Here is a 25,341-nt window from a genome sequence, read left to right as displayed (position 1 = left end):
ATACGCATAGAGCAGAGTGAAGAGGAGAGAGGAAGGAATAAGGTCAGGGAAATAAGAAAGTGCCCATGATGTTGGGTTATGTAAACTTTGGACAGGGGTTTGGATAAAGTGGGAGTGAATTACAGATAGAGTATGGAAAATAAATATTTTGTGGTTGATATCATAGTCTACAAGTCAACCTAGAGCAAAGCTTCTAAACCTGGGATACTTAACTGCACTTACGACTTCAAAGCTTTGTAGTGGCCCACTCTTAAATATAAGCTGACAGCCAAAGCCTCCAGCAACTGGGGAAAGCCCTTACTAGAAAGGCAGAGATCAAAGCAAATATAGACAAAAAAGAGGACAGTGCAGAAGCAAGAGAAATGCTATTTTTAAAAACCTCATTGGAGGGGTGCCTGGGTGGCTTAGTCCTTAAGCTTCTGACTCTTGATTTTGGTTCAGGTCAAGATCTCATGGTTCATGAGATCGAGCCCTACGTTGGACTCTGCACTGACAGCACAGAGCCTATTTGGGATTCTCTTTCTCTCTCTCTCTCTACTCCTCTCTCGCTCATGTGCACTCTCTTTCTCAAAATAAATAGATACATAAATAAACATCTGAAAATAAAGAAAAACATCATTTGAGTCTTTAAGCTGGTGGCGAGGTGAACTCCCACACACACACACACACACACACACACAAAATGGCAGTGGCCTGGGGTAGACAGAGAGATGGAAGGAATGAAGATTTCCATAAAAAACTGAAAGTGATCCATTATCCTATGTGTTGTACATTGTTAAGAGATTTGCACTCATCTAGGAAAGTTTGGAGTTGGATTAATTCTAAACAGAAACCAAGCAAATGAATAAAACAAGACAACTATTATATAGAAAAAAAAATTAGAGTGCCTTGATGTCTCAGGCAGTTAAGCGGCCGACTCTTGATTTTGGCTCAGGTGGTTATCTCATGGTTCATAAGATTGAGCCCCATGTTGGGCTCCGCACTGACAGCATAGGGTCTGCTTAAGATTCTCTCTTTCTCTCTCTCTTTGCCTCTCTCCTCCCTCTCTTTCTCTCTCTCAAAATAAATAAACTTTAAAAAAAAAATAAAAAGAAAAATATAAAACTTGGCTGAGCTTCCAACAAAACTTACATAATCATAAACACTAAATGGTGACTCAGTTCTTTCAAAGTTGAGGAGGCATCTTTGATTTCAGTAAGTTTTGTCTTGAACAATTGGGAAATTAATACTATATGAAAAATACTTATATAAGAGAATGATATAGGGAAGTGAACTCGTGTGTGTGTGTGTGTGTGTGTGTGTGTGTGTGTGTGTATGTGTTCAGGATGAGAGTGAGTTCATAATACTAGAAGAACTAGCTAAAAGTGTTGAAAATTTAATAATTAGTGGTGACACTATTTTTAAGAAGAATTAGTTATTGTTTATTGTATTTGAACTCTAAGGTTGCAACAAGCCTGTCAAAAATGTTTTCTGACAAAAAGAAAAGCCAGGATCATAGGCCAAATAACCTAAAAACTAGCTGAGGTGATCACTATGTGCTCTTAACTGGGGGTGCTAAGAACAATAGTAGGCAGAGAGACTAAAAATTATATTAGAAAAAAGAAAAGACTGGCCTTTAAAAGAAAGATTCAGAAAAGTACAGTGTCTATTTGTGCAGTCATTTAGAGCTGCCAAGAGCCCAAGACGTGCAAGGTCGAGCTACTGATAGACTCCATGGAAAGCAGATCTTGATGGCAGATTGAAAGAGTGTTCTTTTAACCTTAAAAGCTTGACTCTGAGATACATTATATAAATATCAAGGTTTATCTATGAAACAAAAACTTCAATGGAAATTGAAGTGCAATGGGTTGAATTGTATACCCATGTTCTAATCCCTAGACTCTGTAAATGTTACCTTATTTGGAAAAAGAGTTTTTACAGATGTAATTGAGTTAAGCATCTTGAGATGAAAAGATCAACCTAGATTATGTAGGGTTTCTTAATCCAATGACAAATGTCCTTATAAAGGCATGCAGAGGGGGAGATGTGAAGACAGAGGCAGAGATTGGAGTGATATGGCCACAAGCCAATAAAACCAAGGAATGCTATCCACTAGTAGGAGCTGGAAGGGACAAGGAAGGATTCTCTTCTAGAGCTTCTAGATGAAGTCCTGCCAAAACCTTGGTTTTGGACTTTTAGCTTCCAGAACTGTGAGAGAAAAAAATTGTTGTATTAAATCGTAAATTTAAACCATTAAGTGTGTAGTGATCTGTTAGGATAGTCACTGGAAACTAATAAAGTGCATTAGTTTCCAATGGTTATCTTTACAGATATTATGTATAAGATACGTAAGAGATTATATATCAGATACTGGCCAAAGAAATGAATATCAGGAGTAGAGGGCAACACACACACAGACACATAACTGGGATGGGCAGCGGGGAAGCAGGCTCTAAGCATGCCATGATAATTGTTCACACTCTTCAGGTATATATTAACATAACCCCCAGTCTTCTTTTCATGTGACCAGCTTCTGTGATTTTGAGGGGAGGGGAATTGTATACATCGATATTGATGTACGGACAATCGATACAAGCAGATTTACATCAGCGTACAATATATTTACAAAGGTCGGTTCTTCATATTTTCAGAGATCTCTAATTCAAACGCACCACCACCGCTGCCATGGTGCTTCTCTCCACCTATCTCAATACGGATTTGCTCTTTTTCTGAAGATAGGGCTAAAACAAATCTGATAGATCAACCTCATTAACAATTTAGTGGTGGTATTTCTCAGGAAGGATTTGAATTTTATCAAAGGACTATTGAAATAGAGAAAAGAAACTTTTTGAAAATTGTTTTGTGTAGTTTTGTTTGTTTCTTTTATTTCAACCTTGAAAGAATGGAAATTCAGGTCATCAGGGAGAGACCATCCTCAGATTATAGTAAAATGAAGGCTGCTGTTTCAATTCCCCCATGGCTGGTGTTTTTTAAAAAAGACCTGAGGGTTTATATGTGTAAACACAGTCTATAATTCTTCTCTTCGTATCAAGTCAAAACAACTGAAAAAGAGATGGTTATTCCTTTCCCAGTCTCGAAGACCCACATACTCATTCCATCTATAATTCCTTCCTTGTTTCGCTTTTTCTCTTCCAGATTAAAGGTAGCATTTCGTGCTTATTCTTTCTTTACCACATTTCATCTGTTTAGAGCTCGACATATGGAAGCACACTTCCCTGAGAATGGTGTTGGTTCCACGCTCTTTAGAGAGGATTTGTGCACCAGATTAGTCAAATAAACCCTCCTAAGTAGCTACCTGGTCATTAGGCACACTTTGGTTTCCTTTGGGTTGCTGCAAGCCATGGTGAGTAAATATAAAATCAGGGCAAGGAAATAAAAGTAAGATTTGTTTTACTTCTCTAAGTAAATGCCAAGTACTTCCCTAAGTAAGTGCTTTCAGGAATAGACCCAACATTATATAATATAATGATGAATCTAGTGCACTGGGAAAAAAAAATACACGACCCTGTGATAATCAATTTATTTTTTTAAGACTGTGGATAAAAGTTTATCCACATTCCTTTCCATTGAACTTCTAAATAATTAAACTTCACATGAATAATTGACCACAAAAACTGTCCAAACATAAGAAACATTATCAAGAACATAAACAACACACTACCTTGTTCGAGATCTTAGCAACATAGATATGCTTGGTTAATCTTGTTAAGAGTTTATGAGAGAACTAGGCCAAATGTGTCTGTTTTCTAAATATTACTAACAAAGGCTAAATTCAGTGCATTTACTTCCCCACAAATTATAGGATCAGGAGTTAAACATATCTATTGAAGTATTTGAAGAGTGAATTGGAAGACATTTATAATTAAAAAGAAAATGTAGATGTTTTCTTTCTTTCTTTTCTATAATTAAAAAGAAAATGTAGATGTGTAAATGTAGATGTCTGTTCTTCTTTTCTTCTCCTCCTCTTTTTTTAAAAATTTCCTCCAGGTGAAATATAAAACAAAGCCATAGAAATCATAACTTCAAGTAGTTATAATATATTAGCATAGATCATGACTAGAGTAGGCCTTCTGATAGATTATATGCCTTGAACTGAATTTCATCTTTTCCTATAAGCACATACATGCTGTGAGATAGCATTTCTATTTGTTTCTGAAATCTGTTATTTTCTTATATAATCTCTCTCAATTTTGATTCATGATGGTTAGAAAGATACACAGAATCCAGTTAATCCATCATCTTTTTAAAAATTCTTAACTGTGTTTGGGACGCCTGCATGGCTCAGTTGGTTGAGTGTCCAACTTCGGCTCAGGTCATGATCTCGTGGTTTTTGAGTTTGAGCCCCACGTTGGGCTCTGTGCTGACAGCTCAGAGCCTGGAGCCTGCTTCAGATTCTGTGTCTCCCTCTCTCTCTCTGCCCCTCCCCCACTGTGCTCTGTCTCTCTCTCTCAAAAATAAAAAACAAACATTAAAAAAAAAAATTAAAAATTCTAACTGTGACCAACCAAGAGCAGACTTGGAATCCAGAGCCTTATACAAATTTATATTTACTCTTTCCTTGGGACGTACTTTAGTCAAGGCCAAGTTCACATTCTTTGAGTATCCAGAAGTCTGCTCTCTTCCTGAGCTACCCTTTTCTCTCATTTTCTATAGATTTCCTCCAGGTGTTGGCCTTGGCCTCTGGTCTGGAGCTTGCAAAATTGATAAAAGTTTCATGCCCTGGAACCTTGCCGTCTCAAGTTCCCTTTCCTCACATCCTCCTCAACCTTATTGTAAGTTACATACTCCTCTCCAAATCCCCAACTCTTACAACTGTGTCTGGCATACAATAGGTATTCAATAAACATGCGTTCAGTGAATAAATTTTCACAGCATCATTGGAGTAACCAAAAGAACTTTCTCTTGCTATATTGGTGACTTTTTGTATTAAGGCCATGAGGGATCTGAACGGAAAAGACTAAGAAGGTGAAGGAAAAAGATGATCCTATCCTACTAGTAATAAACCACTTCTGGGAGGGGATCCATCAGACAGCATCTGGGAAGATAGATTGGATCCTTATTGGGTGTGGGCGCATTGACTGATCACAAACCAACTACAAAGAAGTTACACATCTGAAATCTGAAACCAGAACTCAGTGGGGAATGCATGAGCATATGGGCATTTGGGAAAGGGGGAAAAAAAAGTACTTTTATCATGGGCAGAGAGCAAGACAGACATGAGATGGATAGCCTTTTAAAAGATGACACCACCATCAGAGACCAGAGATGAGGTCAAGATACTATTCTGGGCCAGTGGTGAAAAAGCCATATCACAGAAAGGTGAGATCACAGCAGGCTCAACGATAGCAGTTCTGCGCAAGAGGGACTCCTCCTCTCTCCAGGCTCTCAATTTGTTGGCATGTAGGAAAAGCATTTTGGTAGTGGGAGGCAAAAATAACTAAAGAGATGTCAAAAAAGTAAAGCATAGTTAAAAGTAAGGAGAAAAGGCAAAAACAGGGCAGCCTAACCCTTGGGTTAACTCTCTTCACCCGATTGGGCGCAGAGCTCTTAAGAGACCGAGAGTCCCTACACCGTGGGAGACCAGCCCAGGACCAGGTGACAGATAAAAGCATAAACTCAAAAAGAAAACTGAAAAGCAAAGTTTTGGAGGGACAGAGATTCCGCTTAGCTCACCCACCTTACCCTGGGAACAATACAAAGATACCAGACAGAGTTTAGGTGTCTCACTGCCTTGTTTGCTTGTAGGTTTGGAGATTTGTCCTGAAAACGTTTTCCAGTCAAGTCTATGTGCAGCTTCATTTTTCTTTACTTTAAAATATGCCATTTTGCTCTATGATGTCCTTCTTCCTATGTTCCTCTGCTACTTTTTATTTCTTTTTTTTCCCTTAACCTCTTAACGAATTCACTTTGTCAAATTATAACTTGCTTAGAAGTAACAAAAGTGAAAGGATTGTTTCCCTCTCCTACCTAGACAGGTAAAAGGAGGGGGTCAAAATCTGCCTAAAGATTGGTTTACCGTAGTGCCAATAACGGGTAGAATCGATAGAGGGAAATGATGAGTGGAACTGGTGAAGGAATTAGCAGTTACCTGGTAAAATGAACCTCAGGAATTAGACCTGCGAGAGGAGACTCCAATAACTGTGTCCTTCCTGTTTACCCTCTTCCCTTTTTACATATAGGACAGGTTAAAAGCATATGCAATGTAATTCTAATGACCACTTAAGGTTATTGAAGTTTTGCAGTGAAAATACAGAAAGTACAAAGATGTTAAAGGATGACTTTTTTTTTTAATGTTTATTTACTTATTTGAGAGAGAGTGTATGTATGTGTGTGCATGAGAGCGCACACAAGTGGGGGAGGGACAGAGAGAGAGAATCCCAAGCAGGCTCCGTGCTGTCAGCACAGAGTCTGACTCCGGGCTCCATCCCACAAACCGTGAGATCATGACCTGAGCCAAAATCAAGAGTCGGACACTCAACCTACTGAGCCACCCAGATGCCCCTAAAGGATGACTTTTAAAAGTCTTAAAGTTTATCTAACTTAAGAAACTAAACATGTCAGGTATGCTTAGTAATGTTTTTTCAGCACAGAAGGCGATATGTATGTAAATAACCAACCACTTAGCCTTTGCAATGTGGCCTTTATAAAAGATCTCATAAAATGCTAACCCCATGCAATGAAATTGCAAACACAATTATTTCCTTTGCATTATATGTTGTGGAGAATGTTCTTTAATATTATATGTCAAGGAGGCTATTTTAGTGTTTGGAGAGGAAGTAATGATATAGAGAAGGGGATCTGGCCAGTGGGGTGATTTGCTTAACAGCCTTTTGGCATTTGAAAGGGTAGTTCAGGAGATTGTAATCTTGTGTCCAGGGTTTCAGAAGGCGCATATACCTTCTGAAATCATAAGCATATCAAAGAGGAAAAAAATGTTGTTTTGAACCATAACTTCCTTCTAAAGAAGTTGAAACTGTTAAAGAAAACTATGAGGTCTCAGAAAATGCTTGATGTTGCTACAGAGTAGGTGGGCCCTTTATTCAGGTAGGCACCTGGGTTCTTTCTTCCAACGTTTTTTTCTGGTAAGAGAATTCCATGATATGTATCATATAATTATCTATACACACAGGCAAAGGAATTGAAAAGGAAAGAAACTAATAGACAAGAAAACTTTAAAAACAATTTTTAATGTTTATTTTTGAGAGAGAGACAGAGCGTGAGCGGGGTGGGGAGTGGTCAGAGAGAGGGAGACACAGAATCCAAAGCAGGCTCCAGGCTCCGAGCTGTCAGCACAGAGCTCGACGCGGGGCTCGAACCCACAGATGGTGAAATCATGACCCGAGCCGAAGTCAGATGCCCAACCGACTGAGCCACCCAGGCACCCCAAGAAAACATTTTTTAAACAAAGAAATTTTATATTGCATATTTCTGTACTCCTTTTGTATTTTTTAAAATCTTCATGTGACTCTTTTTTATAAAGACATGTCGACATCTCCAGGAAATTAAGATTCATTTTGGCATTTCCTCTTTTCCTTCTTTCTAGATATGTGTACTTTGATCTCTCTGCAAAGACCTTTTTGGAGCTAAGATGATCCGTCGCTTTCCTTGGGTTTCTCTTTCAGATTTCAAAGACAAATTCTCAACCTTTTATTTCTAACACATCAACTTCTTATATTTTTGTAAATTTATTTATTTTTTTAGAGAGAGAGAGAGAGAGAGAGCACGATTGGTAGAGGAAGAGAGAAGAATCTTAAGCAGCCTCCATACCCAGCACAGATCCCAATGTGGGGCTAGATCTCACAACCATGAGAGTCATGTGCTCAACTAAGCCACCCAGGCACCCCTCAGCCTTTTCTTTTTGAAACTCATCTCACAAATTTCCGGTAGCTCTGGACTCAAAACACCCGCAAGTGAATAACAACTACCCTGCGAGAGTCTGTATGTAGCTGGTATGTGAGATCATGAAGCGTTTAAACCTGTCCTAGGCCAATTTGCTCATTACAAATTCTAGATTATTTGTGATAGATTAATGGTTGTTGCCAATACAGGTGGTTGACAGTTAACTAATATCTACACACTTCCTAACAGATTCTAATGAAGATAAGTCTTGGGCCAAAGTCTGCCACATGGACATTTATTAGGCAAATGGTCATGAGTGGTGGGCACAAAACAGAATAAAACCGTTCATACAAACTCTTCTATGAGCTCTTTGAAATCCCAGTTCCCTGTACCCTGCAGAGGTTTGAACACAACTTGCAGAAGAGGTTCATTTGATACTGACACAACACTCTGGAGTCGGGGTCATTCTAGAGGCCATTCTAGAGGCCTCCACGGATAGTCCTTTGGGATACAAGCTTGCTAGATTCTCAAACCGTGTTCATACAATGCTGAGGGAATATTCTAATAAAAGTGTTACTTTAATATTTTTTCTAATGCATATATCACAAAACTAATTTCACCAGTGAGTGAACTCAATTTCTAAATTCTGTTACACTAATTAGCAAAACCTTTGGTGTTCACAGGAGATAAAAACTATCCATAGCACTTGTAGTATAGCTGCTTCTGGCGTGAACATTTAAAAAAAAAAAAAAAAGATTTTATTTTAAGTAATTTCTTTAATTTTTTTTAATGTTTATTTATTTTTGAGACAGAGAGAGACAGAACATGGATGGGGGAGGGGCAGAGAGAGAGGAAGACACAGAATCTGAAGCAGGCTCCAGGCTCTGAGCTGTCAGCACAGAGCCCGACGCGGGGCTCGAACTCACGGACCATGAGATCATGACCTGAGCCGAAGTCGGACACTCAACCAACTGAGCCACCCAGGAGCCCCTAAGTAATTTCTACACCCAATGTGGGTGTCACATATTTCATGTCATAGTCACATGCTCCACCGACAGCCCATCAGGTGACCTGGGTGTAGCCTTTCTTAAATGTGAACAGATAGATAATCCCAAAATTGTTAATTTCTTTTTTTTAATTTTTGAAAAATATTTATTTATTTTTGAGAGAGAGACAGAGTGTGAGCGAGGGAGAGGCAGAGAGCAAGGGAGACACAGAATCCAAAGCAGGCTCCAGGCTCTGAGCTGTCAGCACAGAGCCTGACGCGGGGCTCAAACTCTTGAATTGTGAGATCATGACCTGAGCCAAAGTCAGATGCTTAGCGGACTGAGCCACCCAGGTGTCCCCCAAAATTGTGAATTTCTGATTAGGGCACTGACCACCCTTGAGCTGAGCTCAAACTAAAACAAATGTATTATCACACTGTCAAGGCTGAAGTGCTTTACAAGAACATACTGATGTCACAACTGCCCCTTACGTTTTTCCCTTATTCTTGAGACATCTACACATGACCCCTACTAAGCTAAATCAGCTTCTTGCAAGGGGCAGCTGCGGGGGAGTTGGGAGAGTAGAATGCACAGAGTTAAGGTAGCAGCTCCACAGTTTGAAAGCCTAGAATAGGGAGCATACTGGGGTTCACTCAGCAGGCAAGGCCCTGAATGTTAGTCCTGGCAGGTCAATGGACGCACAAGTTTACACTGTAACACACCTAACCTAACTGGTCACCTTCCTCAGAGATTAGCTCTGTTTCTGATTGTCAATTTCTAGTAACAGAGCTTTCCACTTGTTCTGTCATTGAAAATTATTAACTTGATACATCTTGTCTCTGCAATGTTGACATCCATTCAATAACCACGACTATTCTCCCTTCATGGTATTTCCAAACTAACTCCATAATTTGTGAGGCCAGTGCAAATGAAAATCCAGAACCCTTATTAAAAAAAAAAAAAAAAAAAAAAATATATATATATATATATATATATATATATATATATATATATATACATACTGTTAAAGGAACTAAATCATTTTTCCATGACCTTTCCCTCTCAATCTGACCTGGGTTTTTTGTTTGTGTTTTTGTGTGTGCGTGTGATTTAATGTGCGCTGCCTCAGGCATAGGGTCACTAGGCCCCTCCGCGTGACTACAGCAGCCAGGTTCCCTCTCCCACCAGCTGCTGGGTCACTTTCCAGGCCCTTTTTGGGATCAGGGAAGATCTGCCCAAATCTCCAGTGGATGGTGGCCGGTAAGATTGCAGCCTCCATGCCACGACGTGCTTAGCATCTGAATTGGGGAGGACAAGAGGTTTATCCCCATGGATTTGCCCACTGAATGCAGCTGGGCCCTGCCAGCTGGGGCTGGGCCTCCAGGCCCTTCCATGAGATATTGTAGGGTATGCATGCCCGCCTTCAGTCCTCCTAAGCCTGCACCAGCCTACACTGGGACCACTAGGCTGGGGCAGGGAGGAGGAAGTCAGGAAGGGCCTAGGACACCAGAGGTGGTGAGGCAGAGAACTCATCCTGGGGAGATGGGGAATCTGGGGGGATGGGCGGGGAATGCAGGGAGGGGGTAAAACTGCAGGTGAACATTGGCTCCAAGCCAATTACAGTTTCATTGTCCCACCAAACTTCACTTATAAAACACAGATTCAAAGGTAAAATGATTAAGAATGTTAAGACAGTAACCACAGAACATTAAACCCCAAGAGGGTCCTTCTAAGTCCCCGTGATGGTTAGTTTTATGTGTCAGCCTGACTAGGCCACCAGGTGCCCAGATATTTGGTCAAATGTTGGTCTGGGTGTTTCTGCGAGGGCATTTTTGGATGAAATTAACATGTGAATCAGTGGACTGGGTCAAGCAGGTTGCCCTTTCTAATGTAAGTGGGCTTCATCCAACTTGTCAAAGCCTGAACTGAATAGAAAAACTTCCCTAAGAGAGGATTCCTCCTGCCTCATTGCCTTGGGCCGGGGACATCAGCTTTTGTCTGCCTTCAGACTCTTCCTGAGTTTTGGACCCACCGGTTTTGGGACTGGAAGTACACTATCGGCTCTCCTAGGTCTCTAGCTTGCTGTAGGTCTCTAGCAGCCTCCATAATGGCATGAGCCAATTCCTCATATTAACCTCTAGGTTCTGCTGCCCTGGAGAACTGCTACTAAAATAGGCCCTCTATGACTGGTTGCCCTGCTGTGAGGCCCGCCTTGGCTTCAGCTTCTTTCAGTCCCCACTGTCGCTGCCGGACGAGCTTGGAACTTTATTGCTTTTTGCCAGCTCTATGCCTGGAACTTCCCAGCTAGGTGATCTCTCCCGTTGGGCACTTCCCTGTCAGAGTCCTACAAATACAATCAATTGGCGTTACCTCTGTTAACAAACATTCCATGGTTCTCTTTTATCTTTAGCTGCTTTAATTACATCATGACCCTTTGGGTCTAGTCTCCGTGTAAATTTTATGTCATATACCTCAATGCCAGCCATTTGCCCCAGTCAGTTTTATTTCCTCATACTTACATTTGCAGTGGGCATTTCTACCACATGATTTTGCTCACATTATTCCTCAAGCCCGAAGTGCGACGCACAACCCTTTAATGACTATTTCAAGCTATTGTCCTTCATAAGGCCCATGATAAGTCTACCTAAAGCCAGTTTACAATGGACCAGCCTTCTCAAATATCCTACACTTGACCCCTGCCCTCATTTGTCCTTATGCTATGAAAATTAACAAAAGCTCTTTTAGCATGAAGTCCCAAGGCCAGAAAGAGGGAGCTCTCATGCCCTAGCACTCCTTGACCACTGCAGACCTAATAGAAAGAAACAGACCTTGAGCTTCAATACGACTTTACTGTGTTAATAGGAAGAAGAAGAGCTTTCCCCCACCTTGGCAACAGCCCAGCCAATGAGACACTGTCACATCTCAGCCAATGAAAAGCCACTGTACTTCTAACTCCCAGTTTACTCCGGTGGACTTTTTGTTTAGAACAGCCCTCCCAACTCCCCCCTTTCCTCTATAAAAGAGTGTTCCTCTCCTTTGTTCTACCCACGTGCCTATGGTGTGGCCATGATTTGCTTGTCCTGGATTTCAGTTCTCTGCTCTTCCTGAATCAACCCATTTTTGCTGGTTAAATAACCAGCAGTTTTATTTTTAAGATGAACAAGGCATCCCTTGTATCTACCACTGTCATTCCTCTTTGGCACGTGTTTTCTCTACAATGTGATTATAAGCTATTCATAGATGCCATGGTACACAGGCCATCTTCCCCAGCATGCTATTGTGTTCCCATTAGGAACTCAAGGAATATTTCTTGAAAGAATGAATAAGTAAATTGATTACTGCTCGTTGGAGTAAGTTGAAAGGTGCCCTCAAAAGGATATGCCTGTCCCCTAACATCTGGAACTTATGAAGGTGAACTTTGTGGAAAAACGTTCTTTGTAGACATATTAAATTAAGTATCTTGAAGTGAGATCATACTGGTTTACCCAGTGGGTCCCAAATCCAATCACAAGTGTCTGTGTAAGACACAGAAGAGAAGACACAGAGAGAAGAGGAAATGGTCAGGTGAAGACAGAGGCATTGATTGGAGTGATACTTCCACAAGCCAAGGAATGAATGCCTAGAGGTACCAGGAGCTGGAGGAAGAAAGAGAGAATCCCTCCCCCCACCCCCAACAGAGCTACCAAAAGGAGCATAAGCCTGTCAACACCTTGAGTTCAGAATTCTGGCTCTAGAACTGTGAGAGAATAAATTTCTCTTGTTTCCGCCATCTGGGTCACGGTAATTTGTTATGGGCAACCCTAGGAAACTAATATATCCATCATTTCCTTGGGCTACTTGTAGAAATTAGTCTCTCATCACCTCTGTATACAATAGTAGAAACATTTTTCTCTTAGAAGCTGAAGAGACAGTTGCCCCAGGCTCCTAGTATAATATGTACCACTTGAATTCTTTTGAATGGCAGGTGCAAAAATTCCTGGAGCCCTCTCAAAAACTGACATCCCATTTACATGCTTCTCTAAGAATGCTGCCTTACTCTGATAGTCTAATTTTGAGATTAATGTAGATTCACACACAGTAGTAAGAAATAACAGGGAGATCCCATAGACCTCTTACCTGGTTTCTACAAATGGTTAACATCTGACAAAACTACAGTGCAATGTCACAACGAGGATATGGATATAAATACAGTTCGACAACCTCGTTCTGATTTCTCCAGTTTTTAACCTTTATTTATTTTTTTGAGACAGAGAGAGACAGAGCATGAATGGGGGAGGGTCAGAGAGAGGGAGACACAGAATCTAAAACAGGCTCCAGGCTCTGAGCTGTTGGCACAGGGCCCGACGCGTGGCTCTAACCCATGAAACGTGAGATCATGACCTGAGCCGAAGTTGGCCGCTTAACCGACTGAGCCACCCAGGCGCCCCTATCTCTCCAGTTTTAATTGTACTCATTTGTATGTGTGTATTTAGTTTATGTACATTGATCACCTGTGTTGATTTATGTATCACGTGTCAAAAAAACAGTCAGAAAACAGATCTATTCTATTGCCACAGCAATCCTTCGTGTTTCCTTTTTTAAAATTTCTTTAATTTTTTTTTTTTTTGAGGGAAACAGAGTGTAAGCAGGGGAGGGGGCAGAGAGAGAGGGAGACACAGAATTGAAAGCAGGCTCCAGGCTCTGAGCCGTCAGCACAGAGCCTTACATGGGACTTGAACCCATGAACCGTGAGATCATGACCTGAGCTGAAGTCGGACACTTAACTGACAGCCACACAGGCGCCCTTAGTGCCTTTTTATAACCACACCCACCTCCTTTTTTGTGTGCCTCATCCCCATCCTTGTCCTTGAGGATAACAAATTGGTGAATCTGAAGGGAATTATGCTGTATGGAAAAAGCCAATCCCCAAAGGTTACATATCATTTGATTGCATTTATATAACATTCTTGAGATGATGCAATTACAGAGAAGGATGTTGGTGGTTGGCAGCGGGTGTGTATTCTCTTCAAAGTGAAATTGATGTAAATATTGTCAGGGGACTCGAAGTCGTCCTATACAACAAGTTAAATTTTTTGTTCAATAAACATTTGGGGAAATCTTTTTTTGTACCTGATGCTATTCTCATGATGGGAATAATCAGTCTCTGCCTTAGGAAATGCACTAAGAGGCCAAGTGAGAAGCCTCTAAATGTAATTACATGTTAAGCCCCTTGGTTGGCAAAATGACCCACCATGTATGAAAGGCTCCAAAAGAGGTGACCGAACAACAAAAAACAAAGGGAGGTGGGACTGATGAGCAGATACAATGGTGTTCATGTAAGAAGTATATTAATGTTCTGTCTCCATTAAGGAACTGTGAGAAACCGTCAGAGGATTTGGAGTTAAGGATTTGGAAGAGTAAGCAGCTTAGGCTAAGAAAACAGTACAGACAGCTCATGATAAACCATCTGGCCTCTGGATTTCTGGAAGGGGAGAAATGGACCAGTGATGAGCCCGAGCCCCTCGGAGGATACCACTGGTATGGAGAGACAACCGTTCTCCTGGGTTGGACGGTGGCAAGAAGGGGGAGGAGGTATGAGGTGTCAGCTCCTAGGACAGCACAGGCTGTGTGTGATGGGTGGCACAAGAAACAGCTGAACAGACATCTCACCAAAGGTTTGCAGGCAGGTCAGGGGGAAGTGGGTGAGGACATTTAAGAATTCTTCGGGATCGTCTATGGCAAATGAGTTTCATCTCCTATTCTAAAAACTATACTAAATATTCTGTACTACTAAAGAAAAAAAAAAAAAACCCACACAACCGGAACTCTGTGCGGGAATTGTTGTTGTTCCCGTTTACAGGGAGGAAACGGGCTTAGACAGACTAGAAAACTTGCCTGGGGTCACTTAGCAGCTAGTAATAGACAGAGCCAGGATCTAAATTCATCTGTCTGACTCCAAATCCAACCCAACTCTGCCATCTCAGGCCTTTCAAAGAGTTAAACAATGATGGCATCGGGGAGGGGTGTCCTGGTGGGATAGAAGAGAAGGGAAATTTGGGAAGGTGACATTATTTGGGAATCTATAGAAGCTGAAGGTTAAATTTCCCACTCTTGGTTTTTTAAAGTGAAGTGAGCAATTTCCTTGGCTTTTGCTTCATGAATAGAGATGGAAAATTTGACTATTGGATAGAACTCTACAAAATACCAGATGCTCTATTTGAACAGGACTTCTCTGGGTAAATAAATTACACTTAAAAATATGCAGCAAACCTCAGTGAGGCCACAGCAGTTCTACAAGAAACATTTCAAAATAAAAGTGCAAAAAATGAACAGCTTAGGGACACATAAATAACCTTTCAAATTTAATCAAGATACAAATTCAGAATAGTTCAGATGTGGTATCTGTTAGAGGGAGTGAAGAAAGTGCAATGGAAATTGGCCTAAACTTGAAACCATAGGTCCTTATTGAAGCTGTAGGTATATCAGAGAAAGGCATTTGCGCGTACAACCTTGCAGAGACCCTATGGCCTATATGACTTGACGATGTCCACGGCATTGTCTGGGTTCCAATGTTAACATATGCTTCCTTGGAATATTTACAAAGATGGCGATAGTGCATGGGCTAGGTTTTGTTTTGTTTTATTTTGTTTGTTCTGCTGCTTCTATATTTCTTAGACCTGCTGTAACCATTGGCCTCTTGGAGTGTTGCTGAACTGCCTTTAGTGACCATGAAATCCACTCGAGAATAGATCTTAATGCAATACTAATAATTGGATGATATTTTTGTTACTCATATTCCTATGGCCTTTCAAAGCAAACAATGCATCTCAGTTTGATGTAACTAGAGATCTTAAAGTTTAATAAAAATACCACAGTCATAGTGAATCCTTTTGTGCTTGGACTGAAGGGTTCCCAGATTCAGTTCTTAATCAAGAACTGAGGTTACAGACTGAAGCAATTATATTTTAGGGAAACACAAACTTTATTCCATATTTGTTCAGTTGCTTCTTCTCAGATGATTTTCTGGTGGACTCTTTTTTTCTTTCTCTCTCTCTCTTTCTCTCTATTTCTCCTTCCTTCCTTCCTTCCTTCCTTCCTTCCTTCCTTCCTTCCTTCCTTCCTTCTTTATTTTAGTAGGACATGGAAAGAAGTGTTTTTGGATGACTTAAAGCAAGACTTATTCATTCATTTACTTAGAATTCTATGAATGTCAGGGGTGTAGTCACATTTTCCCATTCACTCTGTGGCAATAAAAAAAGAAGCTATTTGCTTTCAAGGTCTGATAAATATATAGTTTTAAATACCTTACAGACTATGTGTAGACCATGCTTATGCAAGGGATGTGTGTGTGTATGTGTGTGTGTTTAGGCTGATCCATGGTTTCTTCATCTTTGCTTGGCATTACTAACAGGTAACATCACCATATAAGACTTTAAAAAATAGTTTTTACATTATGGTGCCGAGTCAGAAATTTTTCTAGGAGGTAATATTTTATAAGACAGAATAATAAACTATTCTTCTGAAGAAACCACTAGTAATCTTAATAATTGTTTATAATACACACTTGCACATAATTTCAGGAAAAGTAAAGTTACTTTGTAGTTATGATTCCAAAACATATTTTAGATGTGGGTTACCATATTCAGTATATCATTTAATATGATTTATCAACAAGACAAAAATGCCAAATTTTGCCACACTGAAAGATCTATTAAAAGATATAATCCAAACCAGAATCTCCCAGGGAGTAGAATCAAAAAGACATTTTAAAAACCCAATTTTTTATGGTCTCCAGAATTTCCTTATATGTTGCTAGAAAAGTAGTAATAGATGGAAAACTAGAGTCATTCTTTATGCAGATACATGTGTTATAATATGATTTCATTGTACCTTACATGTTTTATAACAAAAAATGCGTGTATTTTGTAGATACCGTGTTGCTTACATATCAAATATGGTGTCATTAAATCTACGAGTGTTTCAACTTTTTAACTCTACTATTTTGCTCATGTGAGGCAGATAAAGTCAAATTCATAGAAGGAGAAACTAGCATGGTAGTTGCCATGGACTGAAGGGACCATGGAATTGGTAATTATTGCTTAATAAATACAGAGCTTCAGTTTCTCAATGAAGAGAGTTCTGGAGATGGATGATAGTGTTGGTTGCACAGCAGTGTGAATGTACTTACTACCCCTGGGCTGTACATTTAAAAAATGGCTAAAATGTGTGTTAAAACGGTAAATGTATCAGATGTGCTATGAAATCTGTGGGTAGTCTATACTATTTTGCCCTTTTAGGTTCCTAGAAAATAGAAAAATTACTATTAACAAATAAAAAAGTTATATTTGTAGCTGAACCAAAAAAAAAAGCATGTTAAAATGGGTCACGGTGACCCCCAAGCTGAGAACCCTTAACTGGTTCCAAAGCTAATTTGGAGATGCTAGCACAGAGGAGAATGAGAAGGATTTTTTCCTCCAAAGACCTAGTCCTTCATCATAACTCTTAGCCTTCGCTTTCACTGATGTACCCCTGCACACAGTATCCTTGTGCAGCCTGATTTTTAAGATGCAAAAAAAAATGATTATATGGTAGTCTCAAGGATACTCAGAAGAAAGCCTTTATTGCATAATTGAGAACTCAAACTCAATTATGCAATAAAGGCTTTCTTCTGAGTATCAACTGAGGTACTCAACTGAGTCATCACCAGGTCTTCCCTTAGTGATCCATTATACTTCATGCAACAACTTGGGTAAAGTAAGAGAAATGTTAGGGCTCCAACATAAAAGACAGTTAAGAGTGGGGATAGGCCTGGGAACAAGGATCTGGTATGGAATCTGTCTTTGGCAAAAACACACAGAGTGAGAAGAAAGGAGGGGAAAGTAGGGTGAGGCATTTAGCAAAGGTCCAGCCAGCTCACTCAGCCAACACAGGCTGTGAAAAGGAGAAATCAGGAAATTTGGAGTCTATGTAGATACCTGGCATTCAATTTGGCTCAAGTGATGACTGCCCTGGCTTGGCAGGAAAGGAGTTGGTGGGATGAAAGGAGTAACACTAGCGTCCTGAGACTTACACGAACAGGCTGGGTGACGTCTTAGAGTTCGAAATGCATGTATTTGAGGACATTCTGAAGAAAAGTTTTTCAACCACACTTGGGGGTGGTATTTTACCCAGTGTAGTTATCACATTTGACACTTTTACTCTTGTTTTTATTATTCTACTTCTGCTTTTTTTCCTTAATATTTTTTAAAAAGCTAGGCAAGTTTCTGGCCATATCTCTACAGGATTGACTTTATGATCCAATATAAACACGCTTTAATATTTTAAAGTAACCCTACTCTCACAGCTGGTCGACTTTTTTTCCTTTTCCTTCCATGTTTCAGTTACCTGTTGCCATGTTAAAGACAACAACAACAACACAACATTTAGCAACTTAAAAACACAACAAACAGTGATTTCTCAAGAGTCTATGGGACTGGCTGGTCTTAACTAGGAGGTTCCCAGGTGGCCAAGTGGTACTATCTGGGGTCACTCATGTGGTACATTCAGCTAGGAGCTTATCTGGGACTAAAACTTGTAAGATGATTTCACTCACACATCTGGTGCCTCGGGTAAGGTGGCTGGGATGGTTTGTGCCTAACTAGGTCTCAGTCTCTCTCTCTATAGTTTCTCCTCATCCAGCAGCCTGATCTGAATTTCTTTATAGGGTAATTGGATCCCAAGACAGTGAAAATGGAAGCTTCAAAGCTCAGAGGTCACAGGGCATCACTTCCAGGGCATTCTATGGATTAAAAAAAAAAAAAAAAAAATCCCAGGGCCAGCCTAGGCTCAAGAGGAGGGGATACAGACTCCATCCCTTGATGGTAAAAGTGGCATGAATCTGCAAGGATGGGAGGAACTGTTGCGCAGAGCATTCTTGCAGGAAATTTACTAGTGCATATACAAGAAACAGATGCCAAGTGGAATATTCTGCTTGAGAATGGGTCCAATTATATTCTGATGCTTTTCATCAAGTTTTATATTTAACAATATTATGTAATCCTTATATGGAAAATACTGTAGTATGTTAGAGTTCTATATAAAATTCTGCACCCATTGAAGAGAAAATTAACTTTTCTCCTCAAGTATATGAAAGGTGGGGTTGGCTTTGAGGTTGAGCACGTGGGTTTGAATCTTGGCTCTGCCAGGTAATAGCAATAGGGTCTTGGGCAATTTTCCCTTTCAGTCTCGCGCTTTTCTCCTCTGTATTTAGAGGACTGTTGTGAAGATTATATGAGTCAATATAGCTAAACTGCTTAGCAAAGAGCCTGGCACATGGTAAATATGTAATAAATATTGGTTTTAAAAATACAAATTATTAATGCTTATTATCATGTAACACTTGTTTGGATCAAACCTCCTGGAACTGCAAAGTTCCCTGTTCTCTGTAGTCTGATTAAACTTAATCATTTATCTTGATTACTTACTCTGCCTCCCCTACCTCTTGCCAAGCGAAAAGGTAGGTGAAACGACTGATTGCTAAACAGGTGTTTTAAGAAAGTGACTTAGCAACTTTTAAACATTGCAGTCCATATGAAGACATTGTAATTTACATTGTAACCCAGAACACTGTAACCAAGAAACTCATCCACCCTTAAATATTGTACAAATATTTCATGAAACAATACTCACCCTCATGTTCTGCTACGAGCACTGAAGTTTTTGTTCTATTCAAGTGTTTTGACAACAACAAAATGTTGGCTGTGACCCACTATAATTAATTTCATTACCTACTGAAGCATTCTAACCTATATATTATGGCCATTGGCAAATAGCATATTAAACACATTTTCAAACCACGAATTGTTTCAAGTGTAGTACTCTAAGAATATGACATACGTCATTTCTATACAGACTAATTCAGCTGCGGGTCAGAGAGCTCTTTCACAAATATGACCTGACCACTCTATTTGAGAGGTTTCGTAAATTCTTTCAGTGGGACATGGGGAACTAGGGGAAACACAGGCACACTAAATATTGTGGGTTTAGGTACCATAAGAAGCCAAGTGGCTCATTTGTTTGGAGCTAGAGGGACCTACGCTGGAATGCCAACTTCACAGCTTCTATATTGTGGTTTTCTGCGAGCCATTTAAACTCAGCTGTGCAGTCTTGATTTTTGGTTTGTTAAAAGTAATATGCAAGTAATATCTATGTCGACTGAGTTGTGAGCATTAAATGAGAAGATATACCCAAAGGCCCAGCCAAGTATTGGGCACCAAGAAGGCTCTCAGAATGCATTTCTTGCCTCCTCCCCCTACGATAAAATACAAACTGCAGAATTCATAGCTATTATTTAGGTTCTGTGTTTTATACTTTTAGAGAAAAGCTAAGACTTGGTAGAAAACTATGGTCAAACCCTGTTACTTCTTCAATGCAATTTAATTTCTACAACCATGCATTGTCTTGATTTTCTACTTAATAATATTTGATAGTTATTATTGTTCTGGAATGTGGATATGAACTATGAAACAATTTGGGTTTGTCAGGTCGGGTTTTGTATAATGGGGTTCAGACTGACTTCCAGTTATCAACCCGACTGCAGGGAAAAAAAAAATGTGTGTGGAGGAGATAAACAATTCTAACCCTGTGTTGCTAAGTAATTTAAACAAAAATGACGTGCAAAATACATGCACTACTTTTTTTCCGTTGGGCCAAATGTTTAAGGTTATCAGCGTTCTAGCGCTCCAGGCAGGGAGTATTTTCACGGTAGGTTAGCTTGGCTTAGGTAATTGTCTAAGATCCTCGGTTGATTAAGACCCTCGCACAGAATCATCGGCTCTCTAGAACGGGACTGGTTATTTTGAAATATCTGCCTTTAAGCTCAGAATTATGTCTGCGTGTGAAAGAGCGCAAAGAGGGCGTGACACATCTTTCCCACTCCCGGCTGCTAGCCTCCGCCTCCCGCCGCCGGGGCCGCTGCACCCACGTGGCAAGTCCAGAGAGCGCAGCGCCGGGCGGGGGACGGCTGGACGGCTGGACGGCCGGCCGACCCCTCCCTCGGCTCACGAGCCCTTCCCGCCGGCCGGCCGGGCGCCCGCTCGGTCCTCCACCGCCAGGGGGCGTGCGCGGCTTCCCGGCGGCGTGGGCCCATTGGTCGCGGCGGGGAAGCGGGGAGGAGGCCCAGCGGCGAGCTGGCTTCCTCCTGGCCACTCGCGGGGGTGAGGGGAAGCCGGAGGAGCTCGGGAGGAAGCGGAGGAGGGAGCGGGAGGCGGCGGCGTTGGGTCCCGTCGGCCTCCGGCAGGACTGACAGCTGAGAAGCCGGAAGGCAGGCGCGCGCGGCGGAGAGGCGGGCGGGAGGCCGGTGAGATGGACGAGGAGGCGGAGGGAGCCGCGGCCGAGGGCGGGGAGGGATGCAGGGCGTCTGGGGGAAGCCGGGCACCCACCTTCACCTTCATCCTCCGCTCGCCCCGCCACCGCCGGCCGGGGGGCGGGCCCCAGAGCGCGCCGGGGCGTCGTGGCGCGTCCCGCGGAGGAGGGAGCGGGTGGGAGGCTGGGGGAGGCGGGGGGGAGCGCGGGCAGGACCGGAGCCCCCGGAGCGCGGTCGGCCGGGGTCCGGGCCGCCGCCCCGGCCGCGCATCCCCAGCTCGGCGTCTCCGTGCCCGGGTCCGCGGAGGGCGGGGCGGTGCCTGCACCTGGCGCTCGGTCTCGGCGCCCCAGCCTGGTGCTGGCGCCCGGAGCGCGCGTGCCACGCGGGGGCTCCGGCTCGCGGTGGGAAACCGGGGCCGAGTGCTCGAAGGAGGCGAGGGTGGAACTGGGTATTGCATTTGTATTCTGTGGAGGGCCGTCTTGGCTCACTTGTAAAGTTTTAGCGTCTCCTAAACTGGAGGTACTTCTCATTTTTGAAATTTATCCAGCTCATTGATATTCGGTGTCATTGATGAATGTGCTCTTCCTTCTTTCTTTTTCTTTCTTTTTTTTTTTTTTTTTTTTTTTCCCCGTCCCCTTTTTTTGGCTACTATCCTCAAAATTCTTCACTATGGACAACAGTGAGTGACCCTAGGTCTAAATAATATAAATGACAAATTGACGATTTGAGATTGAGATCTCCAGCTGTGTTTCATCATCTTATCCCCCACCCTCGCTTTTTTAAGTTTCATATAATACAGAGCTGCTGTCTAATCGACAGAACATTTTGTTTTTATTATATTTAGTCAGGAATATATGGATACAATATATGGATACAATATACTAGATGATATTAGATTGCTTACTAGGCACTGTACTAAATGCTTTCATATGTACATTTATTCCGCACAAGCCAAAAAGTAAGTCCTTTTATATTTCTTAATTTTGCAAATGAACATATGAACTCCTCTAGAGGTTAAGTAAAGGTTGATGACAGTAGATGCCGGACCCCTCGGACCCTTGACTACCTTGCAGGGCTAGTGGTATACTGCCAGATTTTCCAAGTTTTTGGAAACATTCCTGATACTCCTATGGTGCGCTACAGAGTACAGAGAGATCTCCATTTAACTTAGAAAATAAAGTTAATTGCTTATGCTCTTCAACAAGAAATTGGCAGAATTGGTATTGGTTTTGATCATATCACTAAATGTGCCTCTTTCTAAAGGCTTCCAGTCTCTTGAATTCTCTAGCTGATTACTAAAGTTACATTCCTCCCCACCTCCAATTTTTATACAGGTGTTAGAAGCTTTGTTTCACAAATTCCATGTAATGTTTTCTCAGCTCACTAAAGACTGGCATTTCTTGATAGTGAGAAATAAAAAGAGTTCAACATAGTGATTCTTCACCTGGGGACCTCACAGAATCATACACAAATAAGACTCTTTAGAAAGGACACAGGCCCAGTTCCTCCAAAATCCGCATTGTTAGGAGATTTATGTTGCAAAAGGGAATCAAAATAAGACTGAGCACCACTGGATTAAAGTGACTTTCAAAATAGACTTAATGGGTGTTTTATTGGAATTACTAAAATTTGGATTGCTACCCTAAGCATGGGTAATTAACCAATCTTTCATAATTAATGAAGATACATTACAAAGGAAAGGTAATTGGAGAGAGGGTCAAAGGGCTAAGAGATTGTTGAATGGCAAAAAGTAATAATTTCAGTTTGGGCTCAGAAGAGTCTTATCTTTTTTTAACCACATATTTTAGATCTTAAATGGTGTCAGTGTTCAAGGATTTTTATATTCTTTCAAAAAAAAAATATTGAAGTACCTGGTATGTGCCAGTTATAGGTATCAGGCATACTATGAATAAGACCACTAGCCCTTCACAAAGCTATTTTCTTTGAAACAGTGAATCTTTCTCTTTTCTTTCATTTTTGTACCCATTTCTTAAAGCTGAAAGGTGCGAGACCCAAGAACCAACCGCTTTTTCCCAGGTGTCACAAAAGTCAGTCTAGCTCAGAGCTTGGTACAATAGTAAACATTTGTCTTGAACTTAGTCCAGAACGGTTCCTGTCCTTGGGATCACATCATCTGGATTTTAAGTAGAAGTTCTGCATTTAGTTGCTTCGTGAATGTCATTGACCACATTAATTAACTATAGGCAGTGCCTTATTTTCTTAATTTGGGGATATTGAGTAAGATTCCCAAGATCTTTAAACTTTAAGAGGTTTTGTGATTTTTATTCAGCTCCTAAAATACAGCCAGCTGACTTACTCTCCAAGGAGGAAATTAAGTGTTCCAATTCCTCTAAATTTCCACTGTGTACCCCACTAGTATTCTTTCATTCTCTTCTTCATTGGCCTATTCCATTTGATTGAAGCTATTCTGAGATGACTTACATTCTCCTTATTTCTAATCTAATTTTTTCATCTACTGTTTATGATTTTTTAATTTTTTTGCTCATGAGTTTTTCCAATTTCCTTCCTTAGGAACTTAAATTTAATTCAAATAACATAAAATTTACCATTTTGAAGTGTACAATTCACTGGCATGTAGTACGTTCACAGTGATGTGCAATCATGACCTCTGTTTGGTCTGAAAACATTTTCCTCATTCCAAAAGGAAACCTCACATCCACTAAACAGTTATCCCCATTCCCCCTTCCCTTGAGCCCCTGGCAACCACTGGCCTGCTCTCTGCCCCTGTGGATTTACCTCTTTTGAATATTTCATACAAATGGAGTCATACGCGATGTGATCTCTTCTGTCTGGCTTCTTTCACTTAGCATCATGTCTTAGAGGTTCGTCCATACATACATAGTATGTGTCAGTACTTCATTCAGTTTATGGTGGAATGATACTCCATGCATGGTTACGTTCCACATTTTGTGTAGTCGTTCATCCATTGATGGTCCCTGGTCAGTTCTTGTGCCCTAGTGAGAAAAAGTTCCGTGGACAGCTATAGCAGCCAGCCAGTTCCTGCACTGATTTTCATCAGAAGGTTTACAGGACCTCAGGCAGTATTGTGGCATCAGGTGTGCTATCGATACCATCCGTTATCTGCAGTCAAGTGATCATTAAATGTGTTTTTTGAAGGACCTGTGACCAACAAAGATGAATTTCGTAAGTGGTTCGGGAAATTTTACCACTAGAAGCTACTTACTACCTGTTCTTTGCAAATAGCTGCTAACCCTCATTGAGCTTTTGTGGTAGAAATGGTGCACCATGCAGGGTAGACCCAGCTGTTCTTCACGTGGAAAGTTTGAACCACAGAATTCTGTCCGCTCTGGTTCACTTAAATTCTGCAGATGCTTTAAAGACAGTGTAGGTGGAGAAGGTATGTGGGGTAATTCTTAAAACATTCATTCAGAATAGGAACTTGTAACTTCTCATCTGATACAATGCAAAATAGTTGCAGATGAAGATAGTTACACTGTATGTAAATGTGTGCCTTTCTGTAATCTTTTTCAATGTTGCAACTTGTGAACCTGACATTTCTTTACCCTGCATATGTTCAACTTCTTACAGTTAAAATGTATTTTGTTTTGTTTTTGCCATTGTTCTCAATGATATCTATTTCTATCTATCTTTCTTTTCCTGGATGGTATAGTGAGGGATAAAGGTGGTTTATACTACAGCTGTTTAATCCACAGCTGTAGAACTCTGACGGAGTTGGGAGAACTAAATGTCATTTTCTTTTCTGTTTTTGGCATGTTGCTGGTGCTCTCAGTGGCAGAAATCTGATCACCATTTCATTTCTTGCACAGGATTAGAAGCAGAATTCTGCTTTGGTAGGTGAGGAAAAACTGCAAGAACACATTCAGGGAATTTTGAATCTAATACTGTTGTAATCATTGCAAACAGGATTTCTTTCCTCTGTTCCTCAGCACATTGTGTCCAGATTTATTCACTGCCCGCCTCTCCCTCCTCACCCCCACAGGAGACCTGGCCCAGAGTCAGGTTGATTTCCATTCACTGTTAAGAAAGAATGAAATTCTTGTTCTGTGAGGTTTACCTTTGGGCTTTTTTGGCCTAGATTTGCCCTGCTCCCCATCCCCAAACTTGTCTGTGTGTTCAGATTGCTGTACTGTAGATCCCAAGTTCTTAGACCGAGAGAGAGTGAGAACCACCTGGGGAGCTCCTTAAACTTGC

The 25,341-nt window shown here is 41.1% G+C and overlaps 1 protein-coding gene across 1 annotated transcript in view; it reads left to right on the top strand.

The window, feature by feature from the left end:
• Window positions 1-20,943: 20,943 nt before the first annotated feature.
• FAM3C (FAM3 metabolism regulating signaling molecule C) overlaps window positions 20,944-25,341 on the top strand; it is a 55,315-nt gene continuing 50,917 nt past the window's right edge. Inside the window, exon 1 of the mRNA XM_042970781.1 lies at window positions 20,944-21,141. The gene's annotated coding sequence lies outside the window, so the exon portion shown is untranslated. The remainder of the gene's footprint in view (window positions 21,142-25,341) is intronic.

Source organism: Panthera tigris, chromosome A2, assembly GCF_018350195.1.
Source record: "Panthera tigris isolate Pti1 chromosome A2, P.tigris_Pti1_mat1.1, whole genome shotgun sequence".
In the NCBI taxonomy this organism is placed as follows: domain Eukaryota; kingdom Metazoa; phylum Chordata; class Mammalia; order Carnivora; family Felidae; genus Panthera; species Panthera tigris.
Note: the sequence above shows the minus strand (reverse complement) of the source record. Positions and strands in the feature narration are given on the sequence as shown.